This window comes from Vulpes vulpes, chromosome 2 (assembly GCF_048418805.1).
Source record: "Vulpes vulpes isolate BD-2025 chromosome 2, VulVul3, whole genome shotgun sequence".
Classification (NCBI taxonomy): Eukaryota; Metazoa; Chordata; class Mammalia; order Carnivora; family Canidae; genus Vulpes; species Vulpes vulpes.
This window is the reverse complement of record NC_132781.1, coordinates 148,043,813-148,069,573: the sequence shown is the minus strand read 5'-3', so window position 1 is coordinate 148,069,573 and position 25,761 is coordinate 148,043,813. Positions and strand designations below refer to the sequence as shown.

General features: G+C 47.9%; 1 non-coding gene and 1 pseudogene across 1 annotated transcript; one reads left to right on the top strand and one right to left on the bottom strand.

Annotated features, from left to right (window-relative positions):
• Nucleotides 1-4,901: 4,901 nt before the first annotated feature.
• On the bottom strand, nt 4,902-5,008 carry LOC112931851 (U6 spliceosomal RNA). The gene has a single exon (XR_003237390.1). It is a non-coding gene; the product is annotated as a U6 spliceosomal RNA (small nuclear RNA).
• A 4,781-nt stretch (nt 5,009-9,789) lies between these two features.
• LOC112931707 (epidermal growth factor-like protein 7 pseudogene) lies at nt 9,790-10,488 on the top strand (annotated as a pseudogene).
• The last annotated feature ends 15,273 nt before the right edge of the window (nt 10,489-25,761 follow it).

The following is a 25,761-nucleotide window of genomic DNA, read 5'->3' as shown; positions in this document are numbered from 1 at the left end:
GAGGGTGAGGAACATGAGAGACTCCTAACTCTGGGAAACGAACAATGGAAGTGTCTTTCTTGTGCTGTATGCAGGCTTCCTGATGGGAAGCAAGCATGCAACTACAACAGCAACAGGAATGATCAGTTAGGGTGAGGTTTAGTTGCACATAACGAAAGAAAATAACTTACAATAGAAATTTATTACTCTCTTCACAAAAAGGAAGTCCAGAGGTAGGAGCGCTGCTCTGCTACACTCAGCACTTGGTTTCCAATCTTAAGATCACCTCATTATGAGGATGCCTGGGTGGCTCAGTGGTTAAGCGTCTGCTTTCAGCTCAGGGTGTGATCCTGGAGTCCCGGGATGGAGTCCCACCCACATTGGGCTCCCTGCATGGAGCCTGCTTCTCCCTCTGCCTATGTCTCTGCCTCTCTCTCTTTCTCTCATGAATAAACAAACAAAATCTTTTTAAAAAAATAAAAGATCACCTCATTATGTTCCACCTTTGGAAGTAGGGAGGAGAAATGGGTAAGAGTGCACCCTTTTCTTTTTTAGGAGACTGCCTTGGAAGTCCCATACCTTTGTGCTTACACCTCATCTGCCAAAACATAGTCCCATGGCTCTACTGAGAAATGCAGTCTTTTAACTAGATACATGTGCCCTGCTTAAAAAAAAAAAAAAGGTCTCTGGGACTAATAGAGAATGGTTGAGTGAATACTGGAAGGTACCAGCTGTCTTTCTCATGGGTGGCAGGTAAAACCATGAGAAATGTCCACAGGAATAAGCCTTGAGAAACTCCAAACTTTTGAGGTAAAACAGTGGAAGAAGAGCCAGTGAAGGAAACTAAGAAGCAGAGGCTGTGAGAGAAGAAAAACCAGGCAGGTGTGATGTCACAGATGCCAAGATAAAATGTTTCCAGGAGGGAGTGGTCAATTATGACAAATGCTGCTGAGAAATCAGGAAAGAACAGAAAAGTGGCCACTGGATTTGGCAATACCATAAGGAGTGGGAATGTTCCTCCTCAAATAGGGAGGTCTGATACTGGATGGCTAAAACAATTAATTTCTATATGTTGGTCACAATAGGCTAGGCTTTGTTGTGGTAACACACAACCCAAATGGCTCAATGGCTTAACATAAAAATGGTCTGTTTTCCTTACTTGTGCAAGATGAGTGTTGATTTGGGTCAAGGCACTTTCCAAGACACGTATCCTCTGCTCCACCGAGTAACTCAGGGATCCAGGCCACTTCCATCCTGGCTTCCACAACCTCAATGCAAGGCTTTCAGGATTGCCTCAATAAGGGAAAGATTGCTGTAGGGTTATACACTGGCAATTAAATACTCCAGCCTGAAAGGACACTTATTACTTTTTTTTTTTTTTTTTTTAAGATTTTATTTATTTATTCACGAGAGACACAGAAAGAGAAGCAGAGACACAGGCAGAGGGAGAAGTAGGTTCCCTGCAGGGAGCCTGATGTGGAACTCGATCCCAGGACCCCGGGATCATGATCTGAGTCAAAGGCAGTTGCTCAATTGCTGAGCCACCCAGGTGCCCAGCACTCATTACTTCCATTCAGACTATTAACTGGAACTTGTCATGCAAGCCGAATTTAACTGTAAGGGAGGCTGGGAATTGTAGAAGGGAGTCATGGACTAGTTAGTAAGCAGTATTATCAAAGCCATGGTTCCCTGTAGTTATTTTTTACTCTGTCCTAAGTACCCAATGCCCAATGTCCTGATAGGTTGCAGGGCTGCTTTCGAGGAGGTGTGTGCCTGTGGTAAGGACGAAGGGTGGGGGAAAGGGATGCCTTGTTTCTTGGGTTAGATTGTGTTGAAGGAGATGGGGACCCTTGATTCCAGGCAGCCCCAGATGGCTTTTAGGTGCTTCTCCCTGTGCAGCTGTCAGAATCCAAGCTTGCTGAAAAGCTCAACGCACAGAATGTTTGCTTGTCTTGGTGCTGGCACCCAAACAAACTCTGCCTCAGCTCAAAGCTGCCACCATCCGGGATTTGGCAGAAAGCTGACCTCTCATAAATGCCATTGAACTTTGCAATGGCCCCGTTTCTTTCCTCCTGGATTTTCTTCCCTCTGGATCTATCACTCTTGAATCGAGGGACTAAAGCAATTCCACCCACGTTTTTTCTGTGTCCTCACTTGGTAGAAACTGAAGAGTGACTCAGGGAGATGACATGAGAAAAAGAAGGATTTTTACTCATCTATTCACCCATTCAGTAAACATTTATGATAGTTTGTGCTAGGCTTTTTGTCAGGCATGAGGGTCAAGTAAATGAACAGCATAGCCTAATGAGGGCTACAAACAAGAAAGCAGGTCTTTGGGATACTAGGTGACAAAGGCATGTACAGGAAGCTCTGACAGAGGAGGGCATGGCAAGCCCTGTGGTCAGGGATGGCTTTCTGAGGAAGAGCTCTTTCATTTTTTTTTTAAAGATTTTATTTATTTATTCATGAGACACACAATCAGAGAGAGGCAGAGACACAGGCAGAGGGAGAAGCAGGCTCCCTGCAGGGAGCCTGATGCGAGACTTGATCCCAGGACCCCAGGATCATATCCTGGGCCGAAGGCAGGAGCTAAACTGCTGAGCCACCCAGGGATCCCCAGAAGAGCCCTCTCAGCCCAGTCTCAAAGGATGAGTAGGGGACTTTCCCCTTGTAAGTAGGGGAAAGGGCAGAGGGAGTCTGGAGGAAAGGCACAGGGGTACAAATGCAGGATTGGTCTGAGGAACTGTGGGCAGCAGGCTGTGACAGGAGTAGAGAATGTCTGAAAGGATGTGAGAAAGAAGAATGGAAAGATTCTGTGTTAGGACTCCATCAGATGCAAGGAAAAGAAGGCCAACATGAACTAGCCTATGCCAAAAGAGTAAGTTTTTGACTCATAAACCACCCTTTGAGACAAGCATTACAGCAACAGGCCCAAAGATCAACCATATCCAGGGAGCCACCTGCACTCCTCCCTCATTCCATCTTTCCTCATCTGCCTGGCAGCTCTTCCTCCTCCTTCTTCTTTTAATTATGGTAAAGTGTAGGGGCGCCTCGTTGGCTCAGTGGTTGAGTGTCTGCCTTTGGCTCAGGTTGTGATCCTGGGGTCCTAGGATCAAGTCCAAGTTGGGCTCCCTGCTGGGAACCTGCTTCTCCCTCTGCCTGTGTCTCCGCCTTTCTCTCTGTGTCTCTCATGAATAAATAAATAAAATCTTTAAAAAATAATTGTGGTAAAGTGTACATTACATAAAATACCATTTTAACCAATTTTAAGTGTGCAATTGAATAACATTAAATATATTCACATTGTTTGTGAGAGCGCCACCCATCTCCAGAACTTTTTTAAAAAAGATTTATTTATTTATTTATTTATTTATTTATTTATTTATTTATTTATTTATTTATTTCAGAGAGACAGAGCAAGCACACAGAAGGAGAGGGAGAAGCAGACTCCCCACTGAGCAGGGAGCCCAGATCCCAGGACTTGATCCCAGGATCCCAGGATCATGACCTGAGCCCAAGATGGATGCTTAACCAACTGAGCCACCCAGGTGCCCCCATCTCCAGAACTTTTATCTCTCAGACTGAAACCCTATTAAACAATAACCCTCTCTTCTTCCTACTTTGGTTTTTTAGACCACTTTACTCTCCAGGCTGGAACTGTGCCCAACAGCAATCCCCAGCTCATGCCTCCTAGCTTCCTTACCAGAGAGATGAGAAATTTTCTTCCCTTTGTTCCAAATCTCCAAAATCCTTCAGGAGGATTCTGATTGACCAGGCTTGGTCACATGTGCACTCACACCCTTGATTATGGGGAATGGGATCCTAAAATTGATCGTCCCCACCTGGACTATATGGTTGGGCCAGGGGAGGAGCAATTCTTGTGTTTGCAGAAGGAAGGAGGGGCCAAACATGACCAGGTAAAATATGAACCATTCACCAGAGATAGTTTGGACCAGGTCACCAGAAGCCTTGAGCACCAGGCTGAGGACCTCAGCTTTTATTCTGTTAGGCAGTGAGGCACTGTGGGAATATTTTGGTCAAGGAGAGCAATATATACAAAGAAGCTGGTCTGGAAAATCTGCTCTTTCTTTACTTGAGGCTCTACTTTTGAGTTTTCCCTTGCCTTTCAAGTTTGTTCTGAAAGCTAATTTTATTTATTTTTTCATGAGACACACACACACACACACACACACACACACAGAGAGAGAGAGAGAGAGAGAGAGAGAGAGAGAGAGAGAGGCAGAGACACAGGTAGAGGGAGAAGCAGGCTCCATACAGGGAGCCTGACGTGGGACTCCAGGACCACGCCCTGGGCTAAAGGCAGTGCTAAACCGCTGAGCCACCTGAGCTGCCCTGAAAGCTAATTTTAATCAGATGTCACCCGAATACTAACTGGGCCCCAGCTCCTTCCTCTGACCTTAGAAGTGACCTCTACCTCTTATGACCCCTACTTTTCCCCTCTGGATCAAGAGTGGTGAATGCCACAAGTCCAATCTGGATCACCTCCTGTCTCCGGGTTTCCTGGCCCTCTCATTTTCCCACCTGCTTCAGGGAATGGCCTCCTCATTCACCTGGAAGTCCTCCTGACCTGTCCTTCAGCCCTACATCCAAGTTCTGCTTACCTCTAAAGTGCTTACAGAATCTTCTCCTGGCTTCAGGCTTCATTATTTCTCTTGCCTGGATTTTGGCCCGAACCCCTCCATTGGTCTCTTTTGTGAATCTGCTCATACCAATCCCTTCTACAGTTCCGACTGCCAGCCTCATCTCCTTCCATGCCTTTTGAATAGAGCCATTTGGCCTTTTTCTGGTTTTTTGTTTGTTTGTTTTTTTAAGTAATCTCTGCACCCAATGTGGGACTTGAATTCATGACCACAAGATCGAAAGTCACATCCTCTACCAACTGAGCCAGCCAGGCGCCCCTTAAAAATATGGAACACTTCACAAATTTGTATGTCATCCTTGTGCAGGAGCCATGCTAATCTTCTCTGTATCCTTCCAATTTTAGTGTATTTGCTGCCAAAGTGAGCACCATTGGGCCTTAATATTATCTAAACATGCCTCAAATTACCAAATTTTGTTTCCTTTGCAAATGCTGGCCCTCTGCCTGTTATGCCTTTCCTATCTCTTTTCACTTGGTGTAATCACATACATGCTTCCAGGCTCATTTCCATGATCACCACCCTCCTTTCTATAGTCAGCTCACCACCCTCCTACCTTTGTTGTCTCCAGGGCACAATGGGGATAACTCTAGTGTCACACCTGTGACTCGGATGACCACATAATTTACTGTCCAAACCCAGGACACTTCTGAGAATGAAAGGGAATGCTATTAATAATTGCCCTGGTTCAACAGGTGTCAGCTGGTCTGTTCCAGGCAAAGTAGGGGGGCATGATCACCTACCCACACACAACATTGTTGAAGAACATGGCACTTGGTGTTTTCATTTATCTTGTTCATATCTCTCAGCCCTTTTAGGAAGTACTGTTATCCCCCATTTTTAAGATGGAAAAATGGAGCCTCAGAGAGAGAAGAGACTTGTGGTCACACAGCCAGAAGGAGGCAAAGCTGGCCGGGGAAGCCAGATCATTAGATTCTAAGCCCTGGACTCTTGCGACTCTAGAGGTCATTATATACCACCACAGCTAACCTCTCCAATACCAGGGTTTATTATCTAGGTTGGACATGTGTGGTCCCTCCATATGAAGGGGAAAGGTGGAAATGGTGTCTTATCCATCTTGTGCACCAACCCTGCTCAGAGCTAGCCTAGAGAAGGATTCAGGGCATGTTTGTTACATAGATGACTTCTTGAGGATAGAACTGTGTGTCTCATCTTAAAATACGTATCCCCCTCCACACCTAGTTCCTAGCACAGGACCAGCCATGCATCTATTTATTTACTAAAAATTTATCAAGTACCTACTGTGTATTGGTGATATAACGATGAGCAAAAAGATAAGGTCCTTGTTCTCATGGAGCTTACTATACAAAAAAGATCACAAATAAACATACAGGTACAGATTGGGATAAATGCTAAGGAAAAATACCGGATATTGAGGTTTAAGACATAATTTGGAGGTAAATTTAATACATTTCAGTCATAGGGATACCTGGGTGGCTCAGTGATTGAGCGTCTGCCTTTGGCTCAGGGTGTGATCCGGGTTCCGAGGATGGGGTCCCACATCTTGGCTCATTATAGGGAACCTGCTTCTCTTCTCTGCCTATGTCTCTGCCTCTCTCTGTCATGAATAAATAAATCTTAAAAATACGTTTCAGTCATAGATTTGATGGGGGACAGTAAGATGGACACGGCTATCAGGTTTTTGCTTAAAACAGAGATGGAGACAGAAAGAAGAAACAGTTTGGGTAGAAGCTGGCTGGCTGGTTGGGCTGTGTGGGGCTTGAGGTGTCTGTGGGATTTCTATTTGATTCTTCCCCACCTCCAGCCAGGTTAAATGATTTCCCCAAAGCTGCAAAATTGTGGAAAGTAACGGAAACCTGCTTCGGCCAGTCCTAACAAAGCTGGCTTCAGGTAGCACAGTAGGAAGAGGGACACCTGGGGAAAGGCAGGAGAGAAGCAGAGAAAGGATGTGTTCACGGAGACAATAATCAGACCTTCCAAGCTGCGGCGAGGATCGCAGCGAGAAACCAGGGACCTGGCAGCGGTTAGCTGGGCAAGGAGAGCTCGGTCCCCGCCCTACCCGGCTCTGCGCGGGGCCAGAGCATCCCCTGCGCGCCGGGACGCTGCAGGGGCTGCTCGGCGCCTGGAAACCCGAGCAGCCGGGCAGGCTCGGCTGCGGGACCGCCAATCGGGGAGCGCCTGCTGGCGGCGCCACGTGACCGGCCTCCCTCCCCACCCCCTTCTCCAGCCTTCCAGGGAAGACGGGCATCCCCGCCACCCCGCGCCCCCGCCCCTCGCGTGCCGCAGCGGCGCGGGAGGGCGCAGAGGCGAGGGGCCGGGATTCCGCCGCAGTCTGCTGCGGCGCGGGGGTGGGGAAGGGGAGGAGGCAAGCGCTTTGCAGCTGCAGCGTCCGCAGTGTTTTCCGTCAAGGTCAAGCATACCCATACCCCGGCAACGCGGTCCCGGGAATCCCTCCCTTGTCATCCTCCCAGCCATTCCCGCCGCCGCTGCCACGCGCCTGGCCCGCCTGGACCTCGGCCTGGGCCTCTCGGCCTCTCGCTGGGCTTTTCCCCGGGGACAGCGGGGGGGGGGGGGGGGGGGGGGGTGTGTCAATCCATCCTGCCCACAGCTTCCCAGCCTCTTTTGTCATAAGCACACCTCATTCTGTGTCCCTGTTTTAAACCCCACACTGGCTCCCAGTGCCCGCTAAGAAAGCATTAAGGCCCTTTAGAACCGAGCCCCAGTTTAACCCTTTCCAGCTCCACCGCCCCCTCACACCAGAGACCCGGTCCCTCCGGACACTTTGCCCTTCCAGGAACGGTCACCGCTTGCATGCTTAAGTGACTACTGTTGCTGTATCTTTGGCCTAGCGTGCCCTTTGCGAACCTAGCAAATTCATAGAACCCAGTCTGATCGCAGGAATGCAGTGGAGGTGGAAACCCATGCTGAAATGCCCTTTGGCAAAGGTTCACAAAGTTGAAAGCCTACAGGGATCAAACAGGAGAAATAAGGCCAGTGGGCCAGGGCATAAGAAAAATCTGTCTAAATTAGGGCAGGGACTGTGCTCTCCATTCAGGCCAACATGCTCCTTGAGGAGAATGTGGGTCCCATGATGTCAGATTTTATGAGTTTACAAGAAAAGGCACAAGTCTAGATTTTCATGTGTAATCTCTCAATTTTCGAAAGTATTTTACTTATTCATGAGAGACACACAGAGAGAGGCAGAGACTAGGCAGAAGGAGAAACAGGCTCTCCGCGGGGACACTGATAACTGGGCTCATCCAATGACCCTGCGATCATGATCACAACCTGAGCCAAAGGCAGATGCTCAACCACTGAGCCACCCAGGTACCCTTAATCTCTCAATTTTTTTTAATCTCTCAATTTTTAAATGTTTTAATTTTTAAAAAAACATACCTGTGGACCAGATGCAGCTTGTAGATCCTCAGTGCGTAACCTCCTGACCTAGGGAAGAGAATGGCTTTTGTTGGAAAAATCCTTTGAAAAACTGTTGAAGGTGAAGGTTTGCTCTTGAAGCTCTGAGAGACAGCTGCTGTGGAGGCAACAAGGAAGTGGAGTAGGATTTGATTTTGTTCCTAACATGACACTGATGTTTTAAGCTACCGGGCACTCAAGAGAATCTACCTGAAACTAGAGGACTGGGTTTGGGAAATGGGCAGGAATCATGGGTGGGGAGTATAGGGGAAGCCTGTTGGGCAGCCAGCAGCCACCCACCAGCATCACCTACCATGAATGATAGCAAACATTTCCTCCTATCCTCGTGGGGGCTACCTGAAAGCCTGAGAAATACCCTGTGGTGCTTTACTGGTGGGGGTGGGGTAGGTGGGTGAGGGAGAGATAGGAGGGAAAGCCAACCACCACCACACAGCTCCCCCCAACCTCTAAGGTTTCATACAGTGGGATAATGCCTGGAATGGAAATTGGAGAGCTCCTTAGAAAGAGAGAATTGGAGACAATAGCCAAACTATGGCAACTGTCCCAAGGTTGATGGGCTGCAGATAATGGAGAGGAAGCAGAAGAGCAGACTGAGGCCATCTTGGGAACCAGGTTACTTTTAGTTCACCCTGAGGTTTTTTGTACCTATGATGTGATCCCTTTCTCTGTCCCATCCCTGGAAACCTTAAAAAATAGTCTTCTATACCCACTGAGGCTACCTTGACTAGGGCGTTTGTGGAAATAGCAGAAGGGGCCAAGTTTTACATCTATTTTGGTATAGTATTGACCAAAGACAGTACATGCTGAAGCAGGAGCTGGATCAGGAGAAATCAAATTGCCCAGGAATTTCCAGTAATCTTGGAGAGGGTTTTGCAGTAGCTACTTGGGCTCATTCTGTGAAGATCTCAAGGGGTCAGGAGGCCCCTGGCTGATAGCTAGGTGACAATAATCAAGAAGCAGCTACAATTTACTGGATGCTTACTTGTGCCAGACACTATGCTACATATATATATTATCACTTCCCCCATGCCCCCTGCAGTGATGACACTATCATCATAGTCCCCATTTTACACATGAAGAAATTAAGGCCGAGAGAAGTGCCCAAAGCCACACAGAAAAAATGGTCCAGTCCACAGACTGGACCTGCTCTCCAGCCAATTGCTGCCAGCAAAAGAAATTAGCATCATGTCTGCACTTACCATGTACACAGTGGGTGCTACATACATATTAGATCAATTCATCTAAGGGAGGCCAAAAGCAGTGCCTTCAAGTCTCAGATCTCTGTGCCCTTGGGCAAGTCATACACCCTCTCTAGTTTCCATTTGTGAAATTATAATATAGACTTCAGGATTATTGTGGAATTTACATGAGACCAAGTCATAGAATTTCTATAACTTGCCATACATCCGGCAGCTGTTGTTGCTGCTAAAAATGATGATGATGGTGGGGACTGAGGAAGGAGCAGAGAAGGAAACCAGGATTTGGAAGCGCCCGCACTGTATCAACTCAGATGGGCGCTAGTTTGCAGTTTCTAAGAGTACTGTGTCTTTATTTGTTCACCATGCCTACCTACTATGTGCCAATGCTTGACCTCATTTCATTAAAAACTGTTTCAGGAGCTCCCAGTTCAGGTGGCCATCAGGTGGCCTTGAGGACAAGGCTATCTCACCCGCACACGTGGGCCATGTGGGGTTCACAGAGCTACTTCTGGTGTGGTTCCAGTGCTGGCAGTGTCATGCATGGCACCGAGCATGTCTACTGGGCTGGCTGCAGGGTGTGTGCCATCAGGGCTCTTGTGCAGCAAATGTACCAGCCCTTCCAAGACTGTTGCACCTACTGGGCCATCTACAGGACTGCCTACCGCCCTGGGCCGGCCTCCACCAGGCTCCGCTCCGCCTGCCGCCCTGGCTGGAAGAGAACCAGCAGGCTCCCCAGGGTCCGTGGAGCAGCAATGTGCCAGTCACCATGCCAGAATGGAGGGAGCTATGTCTAGCCAGGCTGCTGTCACCACCCTGCAGGATGGCAGGGTGACACCTGCCAGACAGACGTGGATGAATGTGGTGCTGGAGGGGGCACTTGTCCCCCGTACTGTGTGAACACCTCGAATAGTTACTGGTGCCAGTGTCGGGAAGGGTATAGCCCATCTGCAGATGCTATGCTCTGTCTGCCCAAGTGAAAGACCCCCAGGGTAGCCCCAAACCCTCTGACAGGAATGGACAGTACAGTAGAGGAGGAGGTACAGAGGCTTTGGCCAAGAGTGGATGTGCTGGAGCAGAAGCTGCGTCCCTTGAGGGCCCTGGAGCACAGGCTGCCTGACCCCCACAGCCTCCTGGCTCACTCCTTCCGGCAGCTGGACCGCATTGACTCTCTGAGTGAGTAGATCTCCTTCCTAGAGGAGCAGCTGGGGCCCTGTTCCTGCAAGAAGAAGCTGTGACAGACTTGGCCCAGGTCCCTGGCTATGGCCACTGAGAGCTGGTGCCCACTCTGCTGGATAGCACCCCTGCCCCCCCACCAGGGGGCCCATGCCTGAGGGAAGGGACGAGGGTCCAGCTAGCCAGGCAGCATGTCGGGGAGGGGCATCTCTGATCTGTGTCAGAATAAAATGAGGGTTCAGGGGAGAGGGAAAAAGCTCTGTTTCATTATGAATAGATACTCAGTTATTTTCATTTTACAAGCAAGAAAGGAGGTTAGAGAGATGATGTGACTTCCCCAAAGGGAACACAGCTGGAAAGTGGCAGCGGCAGGATTTGAACTTGGGTCTAGGTGCCTCCAAAACTTTGTTCTTTCTGTTTTCTAGTCAGTCTTTCCTCCGTTCACCAGAACATTTATTGAGCATCGACTAAGTGCCAGGTCTTCTGTACAGGCAGGGGATACAAGACCCAGACAATGTGAAAGAAGTTCCAGGTCAAGCTGGGGAAGCAGACAACTCAGTAGACACTCACATTTCACCATGACAAGCTCTCTGCTGGGCGGAGTGCAGTGATAGAAGAGGGGCTGTTGCCTTAGACTTGCCTTTCTCTTTGGCCCATGGACCCCTGAGGCACATCTCAAACTTGCCTAGTGGTCTCCAAGTCCCCCTACTCTAAAGTAGGAGGAGACACAACTTCATCCCTCCTCCCTGGGCAGAGGGGATTGTTGCAGTGGGAACAGACAATAATCAACAATCCTCTGCAAAAGAAATCCCTCCCAACTCACCTTTCCTCTGTCTCTTTGTTTCTGTGTCTGTCTGTCTGTAACACACACACAGTCTATGATGACAAGAGGTGGGTGATGGGTTAATGCAGTCTCTGCATCCTTTGGTATGCCCTGCCTGGTTTGTTCTTGCCACTTGTTGTCTCTGCTCTAAAGGCAAAATAACAGGACACTTGCATTTAACACCCTGGGACACATGCATTACAAAGAAATCAGGAGGGGGTGCCTGGGTGGCTCAGTCAGTTAGGTGTCAAACTCTTGATTTCAGTTCAGGTCTTGGTCTCAGAGTCATGAGTTCAAGCCCTGAGTTGGGCTCCACCCTGGGGAGCCAACGTAAAAAAAAAAAAAAAATCAGGAATGAAAGTCACCCAACCATCAGTAGTGATTATCTCTGGGTAAAGTTACATGTAATCTCTATTTTCTTCTTTTTTACTTATTTGCTTAGATTTTTTTTATGGGGTGCCTGGGTGGCTCAGTCATTTGAGCATCAGACTCTTGATTTGGTCTCAGATCATGATTTCAGGATCATGGGATTGGGCCCCGTGTCATGCTCTGAGCTCAGCACAGTCTGCTTGTCCCCTCTCCCTCTGCTCCTCCCCCAACTCACAAACTCTCTCTCAAATAAATAAAGTCTTAAATTTCTTTTCTTTTTTTCTTCCTTTCTTCCTTTCTTTCTTTCTTTCTTTCTTTCTTTCACCTTGGACATACTATTTTTGTAATCAGTAAAAATATAAATAAAATTATTCTCTATTTTAACCATTATGTGTGGCCTCATCAGGTTTGGAAGAGGGTCTATGAGAAGCAATCTCACAAGGGGGTTGGCCCTGCTTTGTCTGAGTCCCAGACAGCACAGCACGGACAAGACATCACAGAGGGGAGACGGGAGGAAGTGAGAGGTCATCGAGGATTAAAAACAAGAGCAACCATTCCTGAGAGCTTGCTCTGAGCCTAGGTCCTTCCCAAGCCCTTGATGTGCTCATCTCATTTACCTCTCAAAGGCAGATTAGGAAATAAACTGTTATTTCACGGGTAAGGACACCAAGGATCCATTTTGTAGGAAAAGAAACCAAGACTCAGAGAGGTTCTATTCCTTGCCCAGTAACACAGCTAGAAAATAATGGAAGCAGAAGTTGGACCTAGATCTGTGTATTTTTAACTTCTGGACTTAGAGTTCATTCCAAACCCTCCCAGTGGCATAGTACTTTCATATTCCCAGCTCTTCTCATACACACACACACACACACACACACACACACACTAGTACTTCGCAGAGAAGCAGGTGAAGATCATTGTCCCACTTTCTGTGTGAGAAAATCAAGGCCAGAGAGGGGACTTGCTGAGCTGAGAAGTGGGAGCACTCCTTCTACAATCCAGGCCTTCTGTCTCTTTTCTGGCCATCCTCCTCCTTCTGCTACCTTCTGCCAATTGCGGAGGCTTCCTTCTCGAAACAAATGACTCAAGGTAAATTGCTGCCTGGACTTCCCCTTTCTGAAAACACAGGAAGTCTGTGTTGTTTGTAATTCTGAGAGAACAATTTCAGGTCTGTTAGAAGGTGGGTGGGGCCACATAGAGGATCGGGTCCTGCAGAGGCAGGGCTCCCTGCCTCCTGGGCTGGCAAGAGATGCCCCCATTTTTCCTGAGGGTCATGTGTCTCTGGCGTGTCCACAAGAGTTGGCCTGCGTCTAATCCCAAAAAGCTGACTGAACTATTATGGAATTTAGAAAAATGAGCCCAAGAGGGAAGGAGGGCTTAATAATAATAATAATAATAATAATAATAATAATAATAATGGTGGTGATAATGATAGCTCATGTTTATGGTACACTAACCTTTGTACCAGGCACTCTGCTAAGTGGCTGACACATACGAATTCATTTGAGCCTCATAACAGCCCTAGAAAGAAGATTCTATACCTTTGGAGCAAAAAGAAAATTGGATTCAAATCACAGCCATGCTGCCTCCCAGCGGTGTGACCTTGGAGAAGTTATTTATATTCAACAAATATTTTTGAGCACCTACACTCACCACACTATGTACCACACACTGTTCAGTGAACAGAACAAGGATCCCTGTTCTCTTACTGCTTATATTCTACAAGTAGAAGCAGACAAACTGTAAACATAGTAGGTTTTGTTGGAAGGTATAAAGGCTAAGCAGGATAAGGATAAGGAGTTCTGATGGGTGTAGGGGTGGAGAGGGGATCCAATGTTAAACAGTGGTGTCAGGGAATGCCTCACAGAGAAGGCAATATTTGCAAAGCCTTAAGGAGTTGAAGGAGTTAGCCATGCAGATAACTGGGGGGAGTCTTTTCTAAGCAGGAGCAACAGCCACTGCAGAAGTTCTAAGAGTAACTGGCAGTTTCAAAGAGCAGCATGAAGACCAGTATGGCTGGAATAGAAGGAGCCAGGGAGAAAGTCCTCCTACCCCCAACAATTCCCCAGTCATTGTTTTGCATACCAGGCTTTGAGCATCCATCACCTCTCTTCCCATATTTGTGATTGTTTTATTTATATTTGGGTGTTTGCCTATTTCTTGTTTGTTTCCTCAGAGCACTAGGCTCCTTATAAGCAGAGGCCATGCTAGCCTTGCTCAGTGCACATCACAGAGAACCTAGAAAGCACTTAATACTAGTTGAATTAATGAATTAAATCCATTCATCCATCAATCTGGTCCATATTTATGACAGAAGCTCCCCATCACATATAACACTATCTCTCAGGGGTGCCTCATTTGAATTTCCAGTCCAGAGTATTAGGAACAGAGGTAGCGGTTAAGAGTGTAGACTCTGAAGCCAGACTGCATGGCCAGTCCAGGTTTCACTACTTACTAGCTGTGTGATCTCAGATAAGTTGGGAAAACCTCTCTGTACCTCAGTTTCTAAACCTGGAAAGTATCTCTCTCCAAGACTTGTAAGCATTCAAAGCGGTGCCAGGTGTAGAGTGCTTATACTGTAGAGTGTAGGCTGTCTCCATGCAGCCGAACCATGGGAACCAGGACTCTAACTTCTTTCCTCCTGTACCAGATCCCCGAAGGAACCTGAGAAGGGCAAGGGGTGCCTGCTGCTGTATCTGTGTTGTGTGCTGCAGCTGCGAGGCTCTAGTGTCTCTACTAGAGTAGCATTCTGGGGAAGTTGTTCCTTGCTGTGTAGCCTCCCAGAAATGATACTCTGGCCCTTTTCTGCTAGACAATCTAGAGTGGACTCTTTTTTTTTTTTTTAAGTTTTTATTTGCCTATTCATGAGAGACACCGAGAGACAGAGAGAGAGAGGCAGAGACATAGGCAGAGGAAGAAGCAGGCTCCATGCAGGGAGCCAGATGTGGGACTCGATCCCGGGTCTCCAGGACCACGCCCTGGGCTGATGGCAGCAATAAACCCCTGAGCCACCCGGGCTGCCCTCTAGAGTGGACTCTTGTTTATAGTTGAGAAAGTTAGCTTCATAAAGATATCAATACTGAGTACCTTCTTCTATGCCTAGTACTTTACATTTATTATTGCATTCATTCCTTATACAGACCTGAGAGGTAGTTATTAATAATCCTATTTTGCAAATGAGAGGACCAACTCAGAGAGATGAAGGGACCTGACTAAGGTCACATAGCCAATCAGTGGCAGAGCCAGGGTTCGAGCTCATGTGCAACTCCACATTGCTCTCTCTCTGCATTGCTCTGGCAGGATTTTCTCCTCCATCACTTGCTGCTGTCTGCAAAGACAGCCCACAGCTCAGTTCTGCCTAGATAGAAGAAATCATGGGAGTTTGTCCCCAAGCCAGAAAGATAGACAGGTTTTGGCTGCCTGGGAGGAGCTCCAGACCTGGAGGGGAACTGACTGTTCCCTCCCTAGGTCAATACTTCACCAGGAGGAGCCCTCTTCACTCCCCTTTGCCCTGTAAGCCAGAGATATTTTTGCTCTGAGGTCTGAGCCCAACTGTCACTGGGTGGCCTGATTACTGTGGAAATGTGGAGATGAGAAACATCTGGGGCTGCTGCGGTTGCCAGGCAACAACCGACTACTCACTCACTTGACAGAGTCAAGGAGGCTGCCCTGATGCTGTTAGAGATTCTTGGATCGAATGCCAGGAGACCCTGATTCTGGTTCTGATTTGCAATGTAATCTTGGGCAAGTCCCTGCCCCTTTCTGGGACTCAGTCTCCCACCTCTTGTTTAAAGAGTAGTCAGAGTGTGTAAGCCACAACATGAGTAGACACTAGATGGTTGGAATCAGAGTGATGGTAGGGCAGGGCCAGAGCCTCACGGGCCAGTCATGGGTGAGAGCAGCCTTGGTTCTCCTTCTGTCTGTCCTGTGCTAGCCTTCCCTGGCCCTAGTTACTGGCTGAGGGCAAGGGACATTGCCTTTCTCACCCCAAGCTAATTCAGACCACATAGGCTCCATCTTAGACCCACTCTTGCAGCTCAGTCTGGGAACCATCTTTGGACTTGCAAGTTAGGCAGAGTTAGTGCAGCTACCTCCTACCTGGCATGGAGAGTTTTCTGAGTTCCTGCCAAAATGAAGCTACCCAGTTCTGAGTGTTTCCCTGAACACCCATCAGAGGACCTTCTGACGCTGTTTGCAGAGATTGCACTGATGGTAACCTCTGAGCATGGTGTGTTGTGCAGCAATCAGCAGAGTTAACACGTTCCATTTCATTTCACAACCACTACAAAAAATGGCATGGGTTGCATTTGCTGGGCTTGGCCCAGCAACATGTGCTTTGTGTCCATGATCTCATTTAATCCTCATACAATCCAGAGGGATGGGAACATGGGCCTGTGTTTCAGGTGAAGGAATGGAGCTTCAGAGAGGTGAAATGACTTGCCCAAGGCCCCAGGAAATGACAGTCAGGGCTCACACTCAGAGCTAGTGTCACAGTCTGGGGGGTCAAGCCAATATAGGTTGCTATTCCTCCACAGATCCAGAGGGTCTGTGCCAGAGCTGGAAGGAGTCAGCCTGCCCCCAGCCCCCACTTTCCAGATGGACAAATCAAGGCCCTGAGAGAAGTGACTGCCTCAGAGTCACCATATCAAGCCAGTATCAGAGCTGAATCTAGGACCACTCTCTGCAAAGCTTCACCACACCATTCCAGAAAACAGAAAGTGTCCAGGCACAAACAAGAAATCCTGTCTTGGGATGCCTGGGTGGTTCAGTGGTTGAACATCTGCCTTCAGCTCAGGGCGTGATCCCAGAGCCCCAGGATCAAGTCCTACACTGGAATCCTTGCAGGGAGCCTGCTTCTCCTCTCTCTGCCTGTGTCTCTGCCTCTCTCTGTGTCTCTCATGAATAAGTCAATAAAATTGTTTAAAAAAGAAAAGAAAAGAAAAGAAAAGAAAAGAAAAGAAAAGAAAAGAAAAGAAAAGAAAAGAAAGAAATCCTGTCTTAAGAAATCCCCAGCATTTCCTAGGAAGTGGAACAGTGCCTCAGGTTCGCAGACAAGGATGTCCTAGAGGTCTCAGAGTTAGGGCTGGAGTTCTAAGGCTCCTCTAGGCAGCAAGGGGGCTGTGGGTGTCACTTTCTGGGGCCTACAGAGAAGGCATCATCTCTAAACACTTGCTGAGGAGATTTCTGTGCCCAGAATATTCTCCCTCTCAGATGCTTTGGCTGGTTAATGCCCACCTGTCCTTCAGGTGTTGGTTCAATGTAACATTCTCTAGGGAAGGCCTCTGCGAGCCCCCGCGGCCCCCCAACCATAGAGTCTCATGAGTCTAGCTCTTTTCCATAATAGCACTGATCATAGAATGCCCTGTGGACTCACAGCAGAGACACATTTAATGAACACCAACTTCATAATTCACCTTCCAAACAGTGACCTGCAGGAGGACCTCTAGAATTTGGGTTTTTTTGGTTGTTTTTTTGAATTTGATATTATCCTTACAAAAGCAACCCAATCTTTTAACACTCACTAAGACAATGATTATTTAATATAAAAACAGATTGGAATCACCCCTGCAGCTTCCAGGAGCATCCCTGAATTCTCTATTCATTCTCAATTCATCCCTAAAGATGGAGGGGTCTATTTCTTAAGGTCAGAGCAGTGTTAAGGACCCAATATCTCGAGACAACTTTTCCTTTGGTTATCTCCTTCAGCCCAGGTCTCAGACCCATGCATGCTAAAGATTTATTGTGCATTACAGGTAATTTAAGGACTTTCAAATGTAATTTTGAATGATATGCCCTTTTTACCTGAGGGCTGACTTTAGAGGTGACCCTATTCTAGAGACAATCCTCACCATACGAGAATATTGAATTTCTTTCTGTCCCCCTCTCTCACCCCTAGACCAGAAGCCCCATGAGGATCTGTTTGGCTCATCTTTCTGTATCCATATCCAGCACCATGCTGGGCACAGAACAGGTACCCAGTAAGTGTTTAAGGGGAAATGAATCACATTTTGCTTACTTGTGGAAATAATATCAGCCGTGGTCTGTGTGGATCTAGGTGGCTATGGATGCTCTCACTCCTCATGGCTGGAAGGCACTTAAACATCTATTTGTACTTGCTCTCCTGCATATATAAGGCCAGAATCAGTATGAGTGTGAATGCCCATATATTTATTTGCTCACAGGCTTATGTGAAAACCAGATGCAGTTTTCTATTTGGGGCAGTTATATTTGTATCAATTTCCATTGCTTCTGTAACAAATTATCAAAAACCTAGTGGCTTAAAACAATGATAAGTTATCCTCTTAGAGTTGGAGGTCAGAAGTCCAAAATGGGACTTACAGGGGCGAAAATCAAGGTGTTGGCAGGGCTTGCATTTCTTCTGGAGACTTTAGGGAAGAATCTTCTTTCCTTGTCTTTTTTTTTTTTCCTTGTCTTTTTAACTTCTAGAGCTACATTCCTTGGCTTGCAGCCCTTCCTCCATCGTCTAAGCCAGCAGCACAGCATCTTGAGATCTCTCTCTGAGTTTCTGCCTTCACACATTGCCTTCTCTCTCATAAGGACCCTGTGATTACATTGTCCCCACCCTCATAATCCAAGATGGTCTTCCCTATTTTTAAGATCCTTAATTTAATCACATCTGCAAAATCATTTTGCCATATAAGGTCATGTTCATAGGTTCTGAAAATTAGGACCTGGTATCTTTAGGTGGCCATTATTCAGCCTACCTTGTCCCATTGAGCAAGATACTCAATACACGTTTGGTGACTTGCATCATAAGAAAGGGAAGAACTAATGCCCCAGCAGAGACCCCACAACATGAGAACCTGGAGCTGCAAGGACTGAGAAATTCTGGGTGTGATATAACCCAGAGTCCCTCCAACGTGGCATCCCCCCACATCCCCCAAAACATTGCTGTTGCTCTGCCCCTGGAATACTGGTAACTCCTGCCCCAGCCTCTTCCAGGCATCAAAATCTTTGTTCTTATTTTAGATCTTGAAGAAACAATTTACAAATTTGTTACCAAACAATAGAATCTTCATTTCTATTTACCAATTAATCAAGCAATAGAACTGATTGTCTTGGCTAAACGTGAACTTTGGAGTCGGAAGACCTGAATTCAAACCTAGACTCTCCCACTTACTAGCTGCAAACAATAATTTTACCCCTGGGAGGAGCCTCAGATGATATGTATTGTTTTGGTTTTTGATCTGTAAAATGGGGACAATAACAGAACCTCCGTCGTAAGGTAGTTATTACAAATAAATAAGATGATGTGTATTGTGGTTTTGAAGTGTGGTTCCCAGACCAGCTCCATTAACATTACCTGTGAGTTGGCCCCACTCCTGACATATTGAATCAGAGACTCTTGGGATGGGGCCCAGCAATCTATGTGGCAATAATCCTTCCAGAAGATTCTAGCGTAGCTCAAGCTTGAAAGCCACTTTTATATATATATATATATATATATATATATGCACACACACATATATATATATGCCTTTATGCCTTCCTTACATATATACCTATATATATATAATTATATATTGTACAACATACCATATGTTATGTATACACTTAGCATAATAAATATAATATGTATTACATATAATATGCTAGGCCTAAGGAGCCTGATGCACAATAAGCACTCAACAAATGGTTCTCATTATTGTTATCGCCAATGTATACTATTGATAGTTCCAGCACATTCTCTCTGAGATTTTTTTTTTTTAAGATTTTATTTACTCATCATAGACATAGAGAGAGAGAGGCAGAGACACAGGCAGAGGGAGAAGCAGGCTCCATGCCGGGAGACTCGGGATACAATTCCGGGGGCTCCAGGATCGTGCCCTGGGCCAAGGGCAGGTGCTAAACCGCAGAGCCACCCAGGGTTCCCCTCTTTGAGATGTTAAGCTGGGTATATATCTCTCCCTTTTCATATTCTACTAACACTGTATGTGTTAGGGAGGTCTCCTACTGCACCCTTACACCCACACAGCAGTCATTTAATGAAGTGGTCTTCCCACCTCTCCTTGCTCTCCAGTTCTCCAGACAGGTTAAGCCCCCTGGTCAAACCCCCGCCCATACCTGCATGCCAACTGTGCAAGCACTGCAAAGACCTCCCCCTAGCTGTCTCTTTTCCAAGGAACCTCAGCTGCACTTAGGGCTCTCCAGCATGTCTGAGCCTCAGAGGAGAGCTGACCAGCCCTGACGCACAGGGGACGTTTCCTTTTCTAATCTGGGACCTATGTTTCTCTCTCTCCTGGCTTTGTCTGTCTGGCTTTGGCAGCTACTTCACCCTGCTGACTCACTCCGCTCTGAGGTTGACCAAAACCCCCAGGGCCTTTTTCTCAGGAACTGCCTGAGCTCTGGTGTCTTGGGTCACCCCAGTCCTTGTCATGTACAAGTCATTTCTTAAAAATAACATTTACTTTCAAATTACAAGAGTAATACATTCTTGGTGTAGTAATTTAGGGAACCGAAAGAGGAAAACAAATCATTAGTAATGGTCACTTTTAAATGGTCACATTTAATTTTCAAAAATGGTCCTATATTTGTTGTAATCAAAAATAAAACTCCCCCCATTTAAGTAGCTTTCATTTCTGGAGAAAGAAAAGGAATAGGAGAAAACAAAACTAATGTACATGGGGTGGAGGGCACCTGGGTGGCTCAGTTGACTGTGTCCAACTCTTGATTGTGACTCTTGGTTTCGGCTGGGGTGGTGATCTTAGGGTGGTGGGGTTGAGTCCTGCATGGGGTTCTGTGCTCAGTGCACAGTCTGCTGCAAATTTTCTCTTTCCCTCTGACCCGTGCCCTGCTTGCACTCTCTCTCTCTCCCTCTCAAATAATTAAATTAATAATAAACTCTTAAAAAAACCTCTAATGTACATAGGGATAATTGTGAGTTCTAGCATATACAGATATCTCTGGTCCCATCTACAATTCAAATGTATGTCAGTGTATAACAATATAAACTCATCTCTGATAGACTACCATGCTAATATTTGGGGTATAGCCTCCAGGACTTTATAGTTTACATCTGGTACATTTAAACTTGAATTTAGGTCTAGAGAATGCAAACTGGTGCAGCCACTCTGGAAAAGAGTATGGAGGTTTCTCAAAAAGTTAAAAATAGAACTACCCTGTGACCCAGCAATTACTCGATGAGGCATTTATCCGAAGGATAAAATCAAAGGGATACATGCACCCCAATGTTTATAGCAGCAATGTCCACAGTAGCCCAAATATGGAAAGAGCCCAGCTGTCAGTCAACAGGTGAATGGATAAAGAAGATGTGATATATATATATATATACACACACACACATATATATATATACACAATGGGATATTAGTCATCAAAAAGAATGAAATCTTGCCGTTTGCAACAATGTGGATTGAGCAAGAGTGTATTATGCTAATCGAAATAAGTCAGTCAGAGAAACACAAATATCATATGATTTCCCTCATATGTGGAATTTAAGAAGCAAAACAGATGAACATGGGGAAGGGAAGGGAAGATAGAATAAGACGAAATCAGAGAGGGAGGCAAACCATTAGAGACTCAACTATAGGAAAGGAACTGAGGGTTGTGGAGGGGAGGTGGGTGGGGGGCTAGGGTAACTGGGTAGTGGGCATTAAGCAGAGCACTTGATGGAATGAGCATTGGGTGTTGTATGCAACTGATGAATCACCAAATTCTACCCCTGAAACTAATAATACAGTATATGTTAACTACATTGAATTTAAAATTTCAAAAAACTTTTAAGTTTAAATTTAGGTCTAAACTTAGTACTGGATTTGGAGATAGACCTGGTTCAAATTCTGGCTCCCCTATTTATTGGTTGTGTTACTTTGGACAATTTATTAAATCTCTTGGAGCCTCGGTTTCCTCATCTGTAAAATGGAGGTGATAGTATCTACTCCCCAGGCTTCCAGTCAACATGAAAATGAATGGAAATAAAACACACAATAAGAGTCTGTGAAGCGCTTATACTGGGGTTGTTACTATTATTAACCGTTCACCTGGCCTGCTGCTGTTCCCTTCCAGATCCAGGTCAGATGCCGCTCTTCTTTCTAGTGTTCCCTGGCAGCTCCCACACCTCCCGCTCCCTTCCTCTTGCTGCGGTCCTGTGTCCGTCTTTCTGTTATAGCATCAGACACACGCTGCTGTGCCTCCTACAATCTTAAGCTCCTGCGAGAGAACGACCATGTCCACCGTGTTCATTTCTGTGTCCCTGGGGCAGGGTCCAGCAGGAGGCGGGGCCCAGAGCGGCTGTCTGAGTGCACCAAATGGGGCTGGGTAAGGATATGTTAAGGACTGGATGAATAAACATCGGGGAGACTGAAGGCGTGAATGCACGAGCACGCGAATGGGTCGGCAGCGCCAGGCGTCGCCCTCCCACCCAGCGCTCTTTTCGGGCGCGGGGAGCGAACTCTCGGCCCCGGCGGCTGGTCAGGTGGGGGGCGGGGCTCCACGGCGGAAGCTCCGCCCCGGTGGGCGTGTCGGGCGGGGCCTCCGGGGGCCCGGGGTGCGGACGGCGTGCGGGAGGCGGGGCCCGCTGCGGGGGGCGGGGCCGGAATCCAGCACCCGCACAGCCAAACCCCCGCCGTCGGCCGCCCCGCCCTGGGCGTGCGCTCTGGAGAGGCCGCAGTCTGGAGACTGAGGCCTCCGGGGTGGGGCGCTGCAGCCGGGCCGAGTCTGACCCCAGCCAATTGTTAGTTCACTTGCTGTGTGACCTTCGTTGGCACCGGTCTCGGTCCCCGCTCCAATGTCCCCCTATCCCGAGGAACCCGTCCTGCTTCGGCGTGATTAAGTCTGAACTCTCCTGGGCAACCTCCAAGAAACCTCCGAAAGCAAAAGCGAAAGCTGATACCTGACGGCGTTGAGTAGACCTTTAGGAGTGGCAGGGAGCTGAGTCAGAAGGAAAAGCCGCCTCACCCCAGCTCCCTCCCTGCCCCGGGTTTCCTTATCCGTAAACCGGCCTGCCGGCCCTATTGCTGCCCCCACGCCCGCAGGCTGGCTGCGGGGATCCAGGGGGCTGTTGCGCGGGTTACTCTCACTGTCGGAGGCCCGCGCCCCCGCCGCGGCCCGTGTGGCAGGGGAGCGGAAGAGGGGCTCCTGGTACCTTCTGGGCTGGTGTGCTGCAGCTGCAGAGGCTGGGCTGGGTCCTCTGTGCCGAGCGCCTAAGGGCCTCAGGCCTGCGGGGAAGGCAGTTTTTTAGAGAAGGAAATGGTTGTGTTGAGACTGGATGATAGAGCAACTCAGCCACGAAGGATCCGGGTGGAAAGCTCCCCGCTCCCAGCGTGTTGTGGTGGTGAACCGTCGGCAGCCACCGAGGTCAGAAAGTACCTGGTGTTCACCAAGTACTTCACAGGGCAGCAGCAGGCCTCAGCTTGAGGAGCCTCAGGCCTGCCACTGGAACCTCAGAACCTTCCTCTCCTCGGAGCAGTTTTCCAGGTCACCCGGAGGTGGTGACCCGCCAAGCCTCTCATCTGCTCCTCCATAGAACGGCCCTAGGAAATAGACTTGGGAGTTAGCTCATGGGAGCTCGTTTCCCCTCTCTGGATCTCAGTACTGAGTGAGAGAGTTGTATCTAGCTCTGGAGTGGCGTAATCTTGAACCCAGGATCCTATGGCCAAGACAAGTATTTTGTAAGCTCTGGGGCTGGGGACAGATGAAAAGACACCCAGAATGATTGATCACTCTTCACTGAATGACTTGGGAAAGACCCAAACTTCCTGTGTTTCTCCTTCCTCATTGGCAAAATGGGGACATTCCCTTTAGGGCCTGTCGTTCCTTTTCTGTAAAACAGGAGGGGGATGGGTCCAAAGGTCTTAAGTTCTGTGATTGGGCTTCCTAGCTATGACCTTGGGCAAGCCACTTCACCAACCCCCCCCCACCCCCATCTTAGAAAAGTTTTAGTTTTTCCCTCTGCCCAATGGACATCTTACTCCTCCCTACTCTTAGGGTTACTGAGTTCAAATGGGGTGAACAGGAAGAAAGTGAACCCTGATATAGACACAGCCGAGCTTCATCTCCCCCCACTTCCTGATGAATCTGGGGTGTGCTGTTCCCATGGTGCTGGCTTAGAAGTGACCTTCGGAATCCATCCCCCTGAAGTTATGAAAGAGCTGCTGTGGCTCTCCACTGGCCCAAATGGGATCAAGGACCAACCTCGGCCTCCATTCAAAACCTTCTCCCACTCATATCTGATTCTCCTCACTCTCCAGGATACACCAGTAACTTCCTCAAACAAACCTTCCTCCCCTTTATTTGTGATTTCAGGGTCCCAACTGTACTTGTCATCAAGATCTGCTCTTCCTCCAACTATTTTTGAAATTAGAGAAGGCTATCCCCACATACCCAGGAGCTGGAGCCTGAAACCCGGGGTATATTTTCCTCAACTCCTTTTCCTCACTATCCACATTTATACTAGCCCACAGTCATGAAGCTTCTGTTTTCTGGGAGTCCAGCTCCTGTGTCTCTCAAGGACCCCAGGGGCCTTTACTGAATAGCTACACACCTTTGCTCGGCTGGGCCCTATGCTGACACTGGAGGCACAAAGGTGGGTCAGTCTTTATCCTTAGGGGCTCCAGGCCAGTGGGGAGTCACGTGGACTTGCTTATTCAGTCTCTTTACGTTTTAAGCCCCTACACAGTAGAACATGGTAAGACCTGCAAACACGGGTGGAGAGAACTGACTGAATGACCATGGTGAATCTCTCTCCCCCTCTGGCCCTCTGTTTTGCTATCTGCATAATGGAATTGAATCGAATAAAGGATGAGTGGGGGCTTTTCCAGTTCCAACAGTCTTGGAAGCAACGCCTCTCCAAGCCAGGGAACCGGAGGAGGAGCTGAGGAGGAGGAGGAGGAGGAGGGAGACAGAGACAGGGCTGCTTAGATGCCCTCCCTTTCCCCACCCTCCCCCTGCCCACTAAGGAGGAGGAGGTCCCTCTCCTGCCAGGCAGTTCCTTGTAGCCCCACCCCCTCTCCCTTACCTCTCCTCCCTAGGCAGTGTAAAGCCTCTGTAAAGCCTTTTGACTAAAGCAGAGAAGCTACTGGTTAGCTCCTTCCCAAGATCGGCTGGGCTATCTGACTGGCCCACAGCCTAACCCGGCTGGTGACTGGTGGCTTATCTCCAGCTGACATGGGGCTGGAGTCCAGGCTGGGAAAGGAGAGCCCTGCGGATCTCTGCCCAGTGGCTGCTGCAGCGAAGAGTTTGTGAGTCAGACCGACCTGGGTTCCAACCCCAGCCAGGCCACTTTATAGCTGTGAGACTGTAATAGTTAGTTTCTTGTGTCAGTTGACTGGCTCACAGGGACACAGGCTTGGACTGACAAGGGCTTACAGAGGCTTTGGGCAGTTTGCTGGCTCACTCTGAGCCTGTATTTTGAAATTTGTAAAAAAAATGGAAATCATAATTCCTTGCACAAGTACCACTCCCTCCTTTAGAATTCCCATTATTTATGGAAAAGAGCTCGGAATCTTCTTTGTGAGCATTTCAACGCTCTTCTCCACCATGCCCTGCCAAGACTCATTTCCCCCTCACTGACTGGATGCACTAGCTAGACACCATTCCCTTTCCAGCCCCCATGGCTTTGCAGCAGCTGTTCCCTTCCCGTGAAACACAGGCCTAGTCTTGTCTTTCGTCTGCTTGGTAAACTCTCATGCATCCCTGAGGGTCCAGCTCTGCAGTGTCCTCTTAGAGCCTTCCCTGACGCCATTAGGAGTTGTGTTGCAGTGCCTGGCACACCCTTTGGCTGTCACACTGTTCAGGCCTTGGTGGGATTGTAGGCCTGTGTGTCTGTCTCCCCAGACTGTGAGCTCCTCATCTCTGTACCTAAGAGAGTGATGGTTTCCCTTTGTGTTGTTTTGGTGTTCTTCAGTTTATGAAGTACTTTCTCAGATCCATGATTTCACTTAAACTCAGCACCAAGGGGAAGGAGGCAGAGCCAGGATTAAAACCCCCCAGTAAGGGATGGCTGGGTGGCTCAGTGGCTGAATATCTGCCTTTGGCTTAGGGTGTGACCCCAGGATCCAGGATCGAGTCCTACATTGGGCTCCCTGTGAGGAGCCTGCTTCTCTCTCTGCCTATGTCTCTGCCTCTCTTTCTCTGTGTCTCTCATGAATAAATAAATAAATCT